Source organism: Sinohyriopsis cumingii, chromosome 12 (assembly GCF_028554795.1).
Source record: "Sinohyriopsis cumingii isolate HCF-2022 chromosome 12, ASM2855479v2, whole genome shotgun sequence".
Lineage (NCBI taxonomy): Eukaryota > Metazoa > Mollusca > Bivalvia > Unionida > Unionidae > Sinohyriopsis > Sinohyriopsis cumingii.
Window position 1 is genome coordinate 101084472 of NC_142972.1, and position 14037 is coordinate 101098508.

Genomic DNA, 14037 nt, shown 5'->3' on the forward strand with positions numbered 1-14037 from the left:
ATACACCAACATGTACATGCAGACAGACACACAGAAAAACATATACAGAAACATGTACACATTGTACTCTTCAAACATAAAGTTTTATCTGACACAATACCTGCCTACAAAGCTACATACCTACATGTACCTACTGTATGCACTAACAATGTGTGTATGTATTTATGTATGTATGTATGTATGTTGTCTTGAGTTTAATGCCATTTTTCAGCACATGATAGGCTATACATGTGGCCAATATAACTGGTGCAGGAAGAAACCAGGAATGCCCCGGACCATAACCACAGACCAACTTAAGTAACTAGTAAGTTTTGTCACATACCCACACCAGACAAGAGTTGAACTCACCCGAACAGAGATGAGATGGCAGTAATCAGTAAAGGCGAGCACTTTAGACCACTTATGTATGTATATATGTAGAAACACTCCGGTGGCCTAGTGGTTAGAGTGTCCGCCTTGGATACAGGAGGTTGTGGGTTTCGATCCCAGCTGAGTCATACCAAAGACTTACAAAAATGGTACTTACAGCTGCCTCAAAATTGTTAAAGCTATGTTAAAAGCCCAAGTCACTCACACATACACACATATGTATGTATGTATGAGCTGAGGATGGATGAATCTATAATAAAGAATGTCATATGCACAATAATACAAATTTCTGTCTTTTTAGAAAGTATGACAACTAAATATAAACTTGTGTACATTTTTGCATACATGGATGAAATGGTTATGTTTGATGTTGCAAGTTTCCAATCATCTCTTTGACTTTTTTCAGTGGATGCATATGGGAGAATACAACATATTATCCAAATTTTACTGCTGACAACCTTGGACTGATGTTTAATAAGTATCTTTTTATCTGTCTATTAATACACCTGTCTTTTTATAAACATAACTTATCTTTTGACGTGTATGTGTGTGTACAATCCCATTAAAACTTTCTTGTTAAAACATTGTCTGACTGTCCTGCCTTTAGAACAAAAATGGGTTTGTGCATCTATATAAATCTGCATGATGTATTGATATTGATATAGGCTGCAATTAGTTTTTATAAATTATCAAATTTAGATGACTTAGTGATGTAGATACAGATGAAAAACTTGTAAATTTCGAGTATGAGAATTGGCAGCTACGGTTGGTCACACGGCCTCACTGACATGACGGTGAGCAAGTTCTCTCCAGATTTTAAAGCACATAACAAATTCTTTCGTGATAAATAATTACACAGCTATAACAATCGGACTTTACTCTTAAATTGTTCCACATATAATAGATGTGTACCAAAAATGTAAAATGGTTAAAATTGCTGTTAAACGTAACATACACTACACTGCTTAATATTTCACAGGCAGGCTATGCATATGCGGTCGACTAGGTAACATGTGTTCTATTTATAGTGAGCTGCACTTTGTCACTATGCTCTATGAGGTAAAGGGTTAATATAAAAATCCAAACTACAATTTTAGTCTTAAAATTTTGATAATATTACACAAGATGCTCTGTATTAAATGATGGAGATGGGGAGATAACCTATCCATTCAGTCTAGCAACTCACATATGAGTTAGAAATTAAAGCATTCACAAAGATGCAAAATAAAATAAAAATGACTTTTTTACAAGAACACTAACCCTAACAAGTCTCTATGGTTTATCTATCAACTTGATGAAAAGGGCAGAGAATGTTCCTTGTGACTTGTATGGTACAGCTTTCTTCACTGCTTTAAAGCTGGAAAAACAAATGAGCATACATTCTCAGATAGAGATGCAAAAAACAGTTACCTCCCCTGCACTATAAGCCAGTGAGGGATATGGGTATAAAAGACAAAGGTATTTTCTTACAACCACTTGTCAAGGTTCTATCAGCCATAACACGTTCTGCATTTGTCCGGTACTGGCTTGAGGTGAAAAGAAGGTAGAATGGCGTTGGTGCTAATATTTTTTGATAATAAAGTCTAGATAGAGATTACAGAGAAAAACAGAAGAAATTTATGCTAATTATGATGTTATCAATAAATAAAGATTAAATTATGTTCTAGTTTTTATTATGTTCTCTCTTCTTTTTCCCTTCTTTACATATTTACAGTTTCATTCACATCAAATAAAACTGATTTAATTTATTATCATACTAGAAGTTTCTTAAAACAAGGTCTTCACAATAAACACAATTTAATGTGTACTTAAAAGAAAATGCTTTTCATAGTAAGAAAATTTTATTTTCTTAATTAAATTTAGTGAATGAAAAATATGATATTATCCAGGTACAATCCACTGTGTAGAGACATGTACTAAATATGTAAATGAAACTTAAAAACTAGTTTGTTAGAGATTCCAAAATCTGAGGATTTGTTGTTCTTGTAATGGGGTTTAATGCCATTTTTCAGCACAAGATAGGCTATACATGGCAGCCAGTATTAATAGTGGAGGAAGATCCCCAGGAAAACCTTGGAAAGAACCACCGACCCATGAGAAACTACTGGCAAGCTTTCTCACATACCCACATTAGCCGAGCCCGAGACGTGAACCCATGCAGACAGAGGTGAGATGGCAGTGATCCCTAACGGTGAGCACTTTAGACCACTCGGCCCCCTCCAAAATCTGAGGAAATGAAAATCTAATGTCTGGTTTTCTTAGAAATACTAAAATTCAACCAATCCTGGATTTATAAATGTTATTAAAGAAATATAACATATTTCTTTTATTTACTGATGTTTATCAAGATTATTTTTTATAATTAATTTGTACAAGTTAGAATTTCTATTTGACTCAAAATATGGACAGATCAAAAATTGGGACAACCTAAAATCTAACTTGAAATCAAAACAAAACCAAAAATTGGAGAAACCAATACTTGGAATTAAAATAAATTATTATAATTATCATGACAATTTCGAAAATTATTTTACCTGATTAAAATTTGTCTTAGTGGTCAAATTTCTAAATAGTAAAGAACTAAATTTTGTTACAATTCTGTATTTTGATTTTACAGCCAAATTTTATTTAAAAAAGAAATAGATGACATAAATGATGTCAATCTGAAATATGGAGTGACTGGACCTTATTTATACTCTCTGCACCCTCAGGGAACCTCTGACAATTTCACAAACATACTCAAAAGAGACAACTTAGGTTCTACAATTTCATCGTTAGAAATGGGAAAATGCTACCCTAATACTCAATAACAAATAATGCTGGGATCACTGATGCATGAAGCATATTCTGAGAAGAAGTAATAGAGAAAAATACACATTAAACAAATAAGGCAACATAAAATTTTGTAATACTGTAATGTTATTCGTGATATATTGATGTTTTCATAATGGTCTTCCTTGTCTCTTTGAAAATTTGACAATAATAATATTTTTATAAATTCTTTTTCTCCTGAAATTCTTCATATATACAGTCATGTTTTTTTTCTCACGTCTTTTTGTTTTATATGCATTTTTGTAAGCTTTATCATGTGTCCAACATTTTCTTGAGTAGAAAATTCCTTCTAGAGGTTAAACATGTATAATTGCTTCCTTCTGTAAAACATTTTCTTTAGAAATTTACTTTTAGGGATTAAACATTTCTGATGAATAATGACATTGGTCATGAATTGCCCATTCCTCCATGCCAGACCCCATTTTTCAACCAACTTTGCATCCAATCATAAGACCCCCCAACAGCTTAGAGATATTTGGGCAAGTTCCTAGAAGGTGATATTCCACATGACTGCAGTATGCTGCACATGTACAGTTCTATATGGGGCAGACTCCTCATCCTTGATAAGAAAGTTATATCATAACTACCCTCAGGCTCTGTATACTTGCTTGATTTGTAAGCTTCCACTTTAAGATATTTTATTTGTCATTATTTAATGCATACATGTTAATCTACCTTTATGTAAACTGATTTGTATTAAATGGACAATTAAGTAATGAAGAAAAAATCGCGACAAATATATGTATTACACTCAGTTATCTCCCTTTATGCTACATCGCATTTTAAGTACCACTTTGTTTCTGAAAATAAAAAATTGATATAATACAATATTATAGGGTCAATAAATATGCAAATTTCAGTGAAACTGCATTAGTAATTTTGAAGTTCTTTTATATATTCCACTGAAGCCAGTGAATGTTAATTTTATGTGTATGACCAAACAAAATTAGATGTGTTTGTATGATTTAAATTATTTACCCTTTTCTTCCAGATGGATATGCACACTGTTCCAGTGCTGGTAGAGGAGGTAGAAATGTAGCTACCATTGGATTGTACATGTGTTTGTATGATTTAAATTATTTACCCTTTTCTTCCAGATGGATATACACACTGTTCCAGTGCTGGTAGAGGAGGTAGGAATGTAGCTACCATTGGATTGTCCTCGTGTTTTATGGGTACTGCCTCCACATATTTATCTAAGGTAAGTCAAACAAAAGTTCTTGTCTCAATTTTCTCATCTTTGTTCCTTTAATAGAAAAAGAAAATGTACTACTTTGAGCCACTGTGATTAATTAACATGAATCACTGTATGACAATTCAGTTAAAAAGGAAGTGATGTGTATATTTTAGTTCATTAGAAAGTTCTTTTTTTTTAAAAGCAGCATCTTTAGTTTCCTTTACCAGATCACCGACTGGCAACAACTGGTGACAATTGTGATTATTAAGGTTCATAATAGTTTGCTAATCCTGATTACACCCTGAATCACTTTATTTTGCAAAGAATGGAGAATGTCTTCTATATGATTACAATGTGACAATGACAAAACAACCATGCTCAGCAAGAAAGCTCAGACTTCAGTTTTAATATAACCAGTAATGTATATAAAAGTGCTTATCCGGCAAAAATAACATAAAAGTCATCACTTTATACAAGCTGTATTTTTTCTTTTGTTTTGTTGTTCTGACCTCTGCTTCTCTTTGGCAATGTCAATACATGGATATGGGCCCTATAATCTCTTGGTATGTTTTAACGCCTAGAACAACTAAATGAGAATTATTGCAACGGGCACTTAGCTCTTGTTTCCACAAAGCATGTTAAGTTTTGTTAAAACCAACAAAAATAAAAAAAATTCTTCACATGAGCTGTTTCTTTTCCTTTTGAACTCTGCTTCTCTTTGGTACACAGATATGGCAATGTCAGTGCACAGAAATGTGTTATGTATATTTGATTTAATCTATATTTGATTTAATTGTAAGTTTTAAAATCTTTTTATTTTTATTTCATTACGTGTTAGGTAATATAATTTTGTTTGCTGGAATTTGATACTTTCCAGAAATTAGTTTGACCTGACTGTTGTGTCAAAAACACCTACAAATAGAACTTTTTATCTTTTTGCTGACCTAGTTCCTGACCTTGATTGAGAATCAAGTAAAAAATTTAATTCATTCTTAATGTGTGAATGATAATAGTGAAATCGAAGCAGACTGGGACTACTTGACTTTAGACATAAATACTGCTATCCTGTTCTCGAGGGTTTACCCTCATCCGGGAATCTGTTTTGCATCTCAAGTTACTCTATAACCTTTCTCTATAGAGAAATTAGTCAGTCGGGCTTCTAAACACTGGGGCGTAAGGTGTTTTGTTTTTTCTGTTGTGACCTGTTGAGTTACATTTTAAATTTTCTTCAAATTATTTGGATTCTAAAAGAATAATTCTTTTTGCTGGAAATATTTGAGTGCTCATACAGAATTCTTGGATGAAGACATTTCTTGAAATTTTGTTCAGAAATTCAAACACCGGAATATTATCTTTTGTGGAATAACAAAGAACTATAAACACTACAGCACTATACTGGCTATAGTATACATCATCGCCTTCCATTTTGGAGTTTTTGTGAGGACTCGAATTTGAATTCATTAGAATATTTCATTACTAGGTCTTCTAAAATTTATTTCTTGGATTATTTTTGGATTATTTCTGGATTTGATTTCTTAAAACCTTAAGTTCATATTTTTTCATTTTTACATTGTTTTCCAGAGAAATAAATTATTCATTAAATTTTTCAAAGCTTGTTGTTTTCACTCTTTCTTTGTTACTGTTTATTAGAGCCTAAACACATAAGAAATAGCAATGGCAATACACATATATGTTAATGTCAATACATAGATATGACAATGTCAGTGCACAGAAATGGCAATGTCAGTGCACAGATATGGCAATGTCAGTATGGATTCCATCATCTGGCATCTTTCAGTGCTTGGAAGACTAATTAAATATTTTTTGTGGAGGTTAATAAATCTATGATATGAGTGCCCATGACAATGTGTTTGCATTTTCACCTTGATAAGATCTTTTTAATGGTTACATTTTCAAAGTATTATTTCAGTAACAGTAAAGCAACTCATTATGCCACAATTTGTAATCAATTTAAAATAACCTTCTCCTCAACCTTTCTTTCCAAATAATGAAGACACTTGACTTATTAAGATAAGAACTTCAATCTGTTTTCAGCACATAAATTATTACACCTTAATACAAGTGCATGTATTCTTCTAATGGATGCCATGATCCAATGGGATTTGAACCCATTATATAAGCACTATAAGCACAGCACGAGTTACCAAGGTACCACCAAAATATTGAAAAATCGCTTTGACAGTGAAAAAAAAACATGCCCGGGAGGGAGAGAGCATTAGGGATCTGGGCTGTTTATTGACTGAATCCTCATTTACAATCACGTCGATAATAATGTTTAATAACTTGCTGTTTCTAATGAAGTTGTTCATTATTCTGTTTAAATAACATTTGTTTTCATAATGTCTAACATATGAAAGATAGTTCCGACTGGTTTCAACAAGCATCACATGCATATGAAATATTCCGTGTATTGCATCACTACTTTTGGTTTTCTTGATAAGTCTGGTTCCCGTAGTGGTGTTTAATATTATCCTGCCAAATGAGGGCCTAACCGGAAATCGCCTCGGACATTCGCCTCAGCCGAATATCCCGTTTTTCGGTAATATTCGGAAGTATTCGCCTCGGCAAAAAATACGCTCACAAATAATTTAATAAATATCAAACTTTTATATAAAAAATTTAATACATAATAATTTAGTTAAAAATAAATTATAATTACACAAACAGTTAACATTAGATTGGACTCCATGAATCACGATTGATGATAATTTATTTAACTCAATTTCCTTTAGCAATTTCACTAGCATTCCCCAGGTGGTGTAACTTTTCTGCTTCCAGTAAATATTTGAGTGTAGAGACGCCATTTGTAAAAAAAATCTTAACAAAATTTAATTATTATGTCAAAATAAAATGAATAAATAATAAATATATATATTAAAAATGTCTACTCCAAAATTAAGTAGCAAGATTTGGAACTTTTTCACAATAAATGATGTGGACGAGTCGAATGCAAATTGTGATCTCTGCAATGAAAGGCTAACACGAGGTGGCAAAAATACTCATTCGTATGGAACTTCAGGAAGAGTTTAACGTTGTTTTTTCTGAGTTTATCGTGGTATAAACTGTCAGTTGCCGATTCACACAGCAGATAACTCCTGAAGGGCGTTATGTAAGTTGAGTGAGTCAACAACTGACAGTTTATACCACAATAAACTCAGTAAAAACAACATTAAACTCTTATAATTGAAATTTAAATTATTCGTTATGTTATTTTGTTTGCATCATTAAAAAATAGAAATCTTAATTGAGCGTAGTAATACATGTTTGGGTTTTTCTGTTACATAGCTATATATAGCACTTGATGTTGTCCTGCTTGATCATAATAAGGTCATCATAATACCAGTCCTCCAACCAATGGAAGCCAAATTTATTCAAATTTTTCATTAAAAAAATGTAAGAATGTTGTTTTCCTTTAATGCTTACTTCGTGTCTGCCTTCACTGGCAGTGTTTGTCTTATGCTGTACACATGACTCTATTTATAGAAGTTGAAAAGTAGTTCTCCTTACAGTTCATACAGAAATGAATGCAATTCATTTTGATCACGTAGTAACATTCTGGCCAATGGAAATGTTACTTTCCTGTACCAGCTACTGCCATTGCAATTATGTTCTAATAAATCACCTTCGATCCTTCCATCACTCTGAGTATGACGAATACACCAGTTCCACAGAGAGCCACAAAAGAAAGAGAGATGATGAAGAAGATTTAAGTTTAAGCTTCACATACGATAATGAAACAAACGGTACTCTTTGTATTGCTCAATTAGTACAATACTGATTTTGTGAATTAATTAATTAATTGGAATTAATAAGGAAACTTCTTATCATCCTTGAGGATATCCCTAAGTGCCAGTTCAAGAATTCTCTGAAACTCGCAGTGTATTCCACAGGGGTGTAAAATTGAGGGTACAAAAAAACCTAGGTGTCAAAACCGGGGGTCAAATAAAAAATGTGGGGGTCAAAAATGTACTGACAAATTTTCATACGACTCGTACTTTTTCAGCTTGAAATAGGATATTGCATCTTGCACAATATAATCTCTCTCTCTCTCTCTCTCTCTCTCTCTCTCTAAACATACAAATACACCAACATGCACAATTAACAAACAAATGTATTGTCCATTCAAAAGAATAATTTTATTAGTTCATTTTTCTTTTAAAGTCGTACTTTTAACAGTCTCCTCAACAATATTATAGCCCAACACATTACATATAAGCCAATATAAAAAGCCAAATAAATCTTTTTAACCAAATGGGAGTTAATTTACTGCCTTTCATCAAATGTGTACTATGACAGATTTCATTGTACTTCATCCTAGAACACATTTATCCAAATATCAAGGTGGATACTGATTCATCTTCTTTCTAATAAGTTACACTTGAACTTTAAGATCTTTCTTTTATTGCAGTAAAAGTTAAAAAACCAACAAAATCTGCAATGACCTGCTGACTTTGTAATCCAAATAATGCATTTGTCTCTGCAAGTTTACTGTTTTCTATGTTGTGAAATAATGTCTTAGGTTATAATGTGTTCTCCAGATATCTTATGGCAAACGAGGGCCTATTTTTAAAAATTCTAAAATCCTGTGACAAAAGGATTATTCACTTTTGCAATCTTTGCAATCACACGATCAGAAGTCACACCGGTAATCATAATGAATATTCCAGTTAAGGGAATAATTTTCTCCATTTTTCATTATTAAAGTTAGATCCAGAGTTACTCTTTTGTGTTCTGCTTCTTTCACTTTCTTCGCTAATGTTTTTAGTGCATGACGTTTTACAATGGCAATCACTTTCTAGTGCAACAAGGCTTGATGTTAAATATCTAGAACAACTTGCTGAGCTCAATGGAAATCACGAGAAGCTCGCGAGATTAGGGGAAGTTACTCTGTTATAACATTGCCCATGCTAGTGTGGTTCATTGTTTTATATATTCCCTGCATTGCACTTTGTTATACGAATAGAGGAGCGCAAGGCAGGGAACCAGTCAATGCCTATACGAAAAGTACATACGATGCCATCCATCGTCCAATGCATTGGGTATTAAATAGATCATGATCATATTATGAAAATCCTTTGCGTAAAAAAACCCACACGGTAACAAAATGTGTGTCAATTTTCTCCAGTGTGCGTCCCTGACACACAAATGTGCGTAAAGGGAAACACTGACTCGCTTGCCCACAATGCTCCGTATCTATGAAATCAAGCTCTTTATTTTACGAAGTATTCATTTCGCTTTGCTGCCTTGTTATTTTTTATCACAGTTATGAAAGAGTTGGCTAATTTAAGGTAGTTTATGTTACATACACAATAACATTTATAAGTGTTTGATTGATCAAATGAAGTGAATTCACCTGACATACAACCAGGGCCACTAGATTTTAAGTTTGTAAGATTTTTGTGTATGACCTGTTTTTAAATTTGATATGTTAGTGTTGATTTAAATTTCCAGGTCCTCTCTACCATTTTCAACGATAAAACAAGCAATACATCACAGTTTCCATGTTCAATTTTGATCGTCATTTTCTTCAAGTTCAACAAATAGGGATCAATTTGGGGAGTATTTTCTGGTTAAAAATTGGGATCCACACTGGACCATGATTATAAATGGGTTCCCTAGTTATCAGGGCACGAGTTATCGAGGGAGTGGTGTAGTCAGATAAACTGTCCAAGCTGCATCATTTTCATTTAGAATAAGTAGATTTTGCAATAAATGTTTAGAGTCGAGTTTCATGGCAATTCTCCAAGCAGTTTAGGAGATGCAGTCATAACTAACTTGAGCTAATGGACAAAGGACTGGCCATTCCATAAATTATTCTGGTCTGTGATCAGTAGAACTATACAAAACAAGATCGAAATGTAACTTTTCATAACCTCACATGTATTCAGGAGACTTAGCTTTGTTATACTTGATAAAAGCTACAGATTTTAGATGATGAACATTGTTGATTATTTCTCTATCCAATGTGCCTTGAATATATATGATATATTGTCAGGAGTTTTAATTATGCATTTTTTTCTTTTCAGTAAATCGAAATAAGTTGGCTCAGGTATAATGTATACAGGCTTTGAAAGAGACAAAATTTCCACAAACCTTAAATAGACAATGATGATAGTGCTATGTGGGACCATAAATATAACAATCTGGATACAAAGCATCAGCAGACAGTAGAAGAAAGAAAGTTAGGTCCTGAACAGACATTATCTACCTCCATTCCAAGTGCAACTGACCAGAAAGTACTAAATAGCAATAACTGTGTGATAATTTATACCAGAAAGTGCTAAATAGCAATAACTGTGTGATAATTTATACCAGAAAGTGCTAAATAGCAATAACTGTGATTTACAAAAAAGTGATGCATAATAATAATTGTGATACAATTTTAAAAATTTTCTAAATGAAAATATGCATTTTATTGAGAAATGTTTGAATAATACTGACTGACAGAATAGCTGTACCAGTACTGAGGCCAATCTTTTATTAACTGTATCATGAATAATGTGCCAAGAATATTGTGAACAAAGATGAAAAAAACTGTCACAATTCAGGTGTTAATGGTGGAAAAGCTTTGCTTGATGATTTAGGTTGAATGGTGGGAAAGCTTTGTTTGATTCAGGTGTGAATGGTAGAAAAGCTTTGCTTGATGATTTAGGTGTGAATGATAGAAAAGCTTTGTTTGATGAATTAGGTGTGAATGGTGGAAAAGCTTATCGCTACGATGTCTGCAATGTAGCAGTTTATAGTGATGTCTAGCACTGGGGCATCATGCCACAGACATGTAGCATATGTCCCACCCAGTCACATTATCCTGACACCAGGCCGACCAGTCCTAACACTAACCTCTTAATGCTGAACGCCAAGCGAGGCAGCTGTTAGTACCATATTTTAAGTCTCCGGTATGACTCGGCCGGGGATCGAACCCACGACCTCCCGCATCCGAGGCGGACGCTCTAACCACTAGGCCACCGGAGCGGTCGTAATGAACTAATGAGAACTCGAATACCTAACATTGATTGGCTAAACATCAATATTAAATCAGAATTAGTTGTATATATGGCACTTCATGACCAAAATGTGGACTGGACTTCCAGTGAGGTACGACCAAGAAATGTGATCCGTTGTAAACCAGATTTAATGGCATGTGCTATGGTATAACAATGAAAGTGCCATCTACTGAAAAATATTGTTACTACCCCTTGCAATGATAGCCTCCATAAACTTTTCTTGATCTATTGGGTCTGACCACCACTGTTAAAAGTTCATAGTGATCAATAATTTTCAGTTGGAAATTTATCAATGATATCTAAGGTGAAGGTCACTCATCAATCAGGCAGACTCTTGTTATCTTGTTAGTTTTAAAAACATTTTAACGTATTGGTTATATCATGCAAAGGAAATGGGATCTAAGCACCTTTTCCAAGGAACACCAAAGCAGCCAACCTGGACAGGCCTGGGCGATTTCAAACCGACAACCCTTGAATTATGACCCTATTGATCTATTAACTCAGCTATTAAGTCTTCTAAATAGTTTAATAAAACTATCTAAAAGCACATTACTATTAAAGTTTAGAAGATTTTTTTTTAAGATAAATAAATGAACCTTCATGACTACGTTGGCACACCACTTTGTTTAGGTTTCCTTCGCCATGCATTTCCTTTCACAATAAAAAATATTTAACCATATCAAGGTTGCCCCTAGGATTTAGTAAATCTGGGAATAGTTGAATAAAGGGAGCCATCTGGGTCATAGTTGAGACCTCTCATTAGGGCACAATAACGCAATTAAAAACGAAAGCAGAACAAATGTTTTATAATGAATCCCTTTTTTTTCAACTATTGCTAAAATGTGAAAAATGTATCCTGATATTTTCACAGGTGAAAATATTAAGATTTTTCCCATGATGCAATTGAGTTCTTAGACTACTTTTTTAAAACAAGAGTTACTCCCCTTGTATTTTGTATACAGTTTTTCTTTGCTATGGTGGCGCTCACCAGATAATATGTACTTTTGAGAGAGTGACGTATGTAAGGTGAAGTAGTTCGCATTTAAAACATGCACAGTGGAGAGAATGTTTGCATACCTCTATGCTACATTAATGTAATTTGGATGATATTTCTTTTGGATATTGTACTTTTGGAAATATTACATGATTTAAGCACAATGCTAACTAAAATGACTGCTCCCTTGTGTTAAAAAATCAGTTTGAATTAGTCTAAAGTACACTATACATAGCAGCTATTAAAAAGGGAAAATGAATTTCGCCAGACTAGACAATACCAGCTTCTGAAAGTGCAATGAATGAACTACCAAATAAATAAAATGTAAAAAAGCTATCGGCTCTTTTTTATACAGTTTGCCTCTGAAGTTCAGGAAGTGAAAATGACCAAGTAGAGCAAGCACTTTTTTGAAAGGTGCACAATTGAAGTAAGGCCAAGCTGTATACTCTATAACCCATAGTACACCCATCAATCATACACCAAAATAAAGGGAATTAAAGGTTCTTTGCATTTTACCTAAGATACACAAGGTCTTTTTTAAATAGCCAGTATAACCAGTGAGGAAAGCTGGGGAAATTTTTTTCTTTACAATCCTAACCCTATGCAAAATGTGAAACTGTATAGCACCACCTTACAAGAAATATGACACAAGGTGATGATTTGGCTCCCTTTGGATTAGATACTGATGTAGAAGTGGATGAAATACTTTAAAGTGTTGATTTTAATGTAATGGAATCAACTGAAGATGCAACTGTAAAGCAAAGCTCATGGTTTAGGAAACTGACTGAGGCAAAAGTGAATTGTTTTGTTCGAAGATTAGAAAAATAAGAACATAAGGATCAAAACAGAAAATGATGAGAAACTGTTTGCAACATACCTAAAGTAAATTGGGTAAGTCAGGAACATGATATTGATCACTCCTTCTGAATGACCATACTGAGATGTACTGGCTGTCCAAAGGAAAAATGAAACTGAATTTGAGCCAACAACTCTAAGGAGCTTTCTGTCCTAGGCATGTGAGAAAGAAAATTACAGATTTTCCTCATGAATGATATTCAATTTAGCAAATGTAGAGAAGTGCTTAAACTTAAAATAAAGCAACTTACAGGGATGGGAAAAGGAAATCTCCCAAATGCAGCAGAACTTATTACTGATGCAGAAATTGAAGCTTTGTATCAGTGTAAACAACTAACAACTAGAAACTGGCCTGGTGAAAGGCAATTTTACCTTAGCATAGCAGCTTGTATCCTTTCTCCGACCAGATTTTCCTTCCCTTGGCTCCAAGTGACCATTGTTTCTTAAAGATGGAACAAAGTACAACATCTATTTGCAACCTATCTTCATCGTCTTTTGTTGAATAAACCAGCCAAGTGAATCTGGTCTTCCAATCCTTGTTTATAAATGCCAACTCTGTGGCCGTCTCCATTCCTCTGTCTATTGCCCATATTGTCTAATCCTCCTCCTGTACTCCCAGTGGCTATAGGTTTTGGCTCTGTTGCCATCTCAGCTGTCCCAATTTCCTCTGTGGTTTCATTTTGTGAGAATCTAAAACAAAAACAAAAGGTCATCTTACTCTTTGTGCTCCAATAATATTTATATAAAAGTCTTTAATTTGAATATTCATAAATAACTTTATGGTC

General features: G+C 33.6%; 3 long non-coding RNA genes across 9 annotated transcripts in view; 2 read left to right on the forward strand and 1 right to left on the reverse strand.

The window, feature by feature from the left end:
* The window catches only part of LOC149787112 (uncharacterized), a 32844-nt gene extending 20113 nt beyond the window's left edge, over positions 1 to 12731 (forward strand). For 2 of the 6 annotated variants that reach the window (XR_016425092.1, XR_016425093.1), the window contains exons 2-3: positions 4299 to 4402; positions 10426 to 12731. This is a non-coding gene — a long non-coding RNA (uncharacterized LOC149787112). Of the gene's footprint in view, positions 1 to 687; positions 2561 to 4298; positions 4403 to 10425 lie in introns of those variants that run through there. The other 4 variants (XR_016425090.1, XR_016425094.1, XR_016425091.1 and 1 more) reach the window with 4 other exon arrangements.
* LOC149787107 (uncharacterized) overlaps positions 1 to 14037 on the forward strand; it is a 458590-nt gene that overhangs the window by 122061 nt on the left and 322492 nt on the right. Inside the window, exon 7 of one of the 2 annotated variants that reach the window (XR_016425103.1) lies at positions 10582 to 12731. The exons of the other annotated variant lie outside the window; for it this stretch is intronic. This is a non-coding gene — a long non-coding RNA (uncharacterized LOC149787107). Of the gene's footprint in view, positions 1 to 10581; positions 12732 to 14037 lie in introns of those variants that run through there. 2 annotated transcript variants of the gene reach the window in all.
* The window catches only part of LOC149787111 (uncharacterized), a 48379-nt gene that overhangs the window by 25721 nt on the left and 8621 nt on the right, over positions 1 to 14037 (reverse strand). Inside the window, exons 4-5 of the long non-coding RNA XR_016425088.1 lie at positions 13625 to 13942; positions 4286 to 4447 (exon numbers count right to left, since the gene is read on the reverse strand). This is a non-coding gene — a long non-coding RNA (uncharacterized LOC149787111). The remainder of the gene's footprint in view (positions 1 to 4285; positions 4448 to 13624; positions 13943 to 14037) is intronic.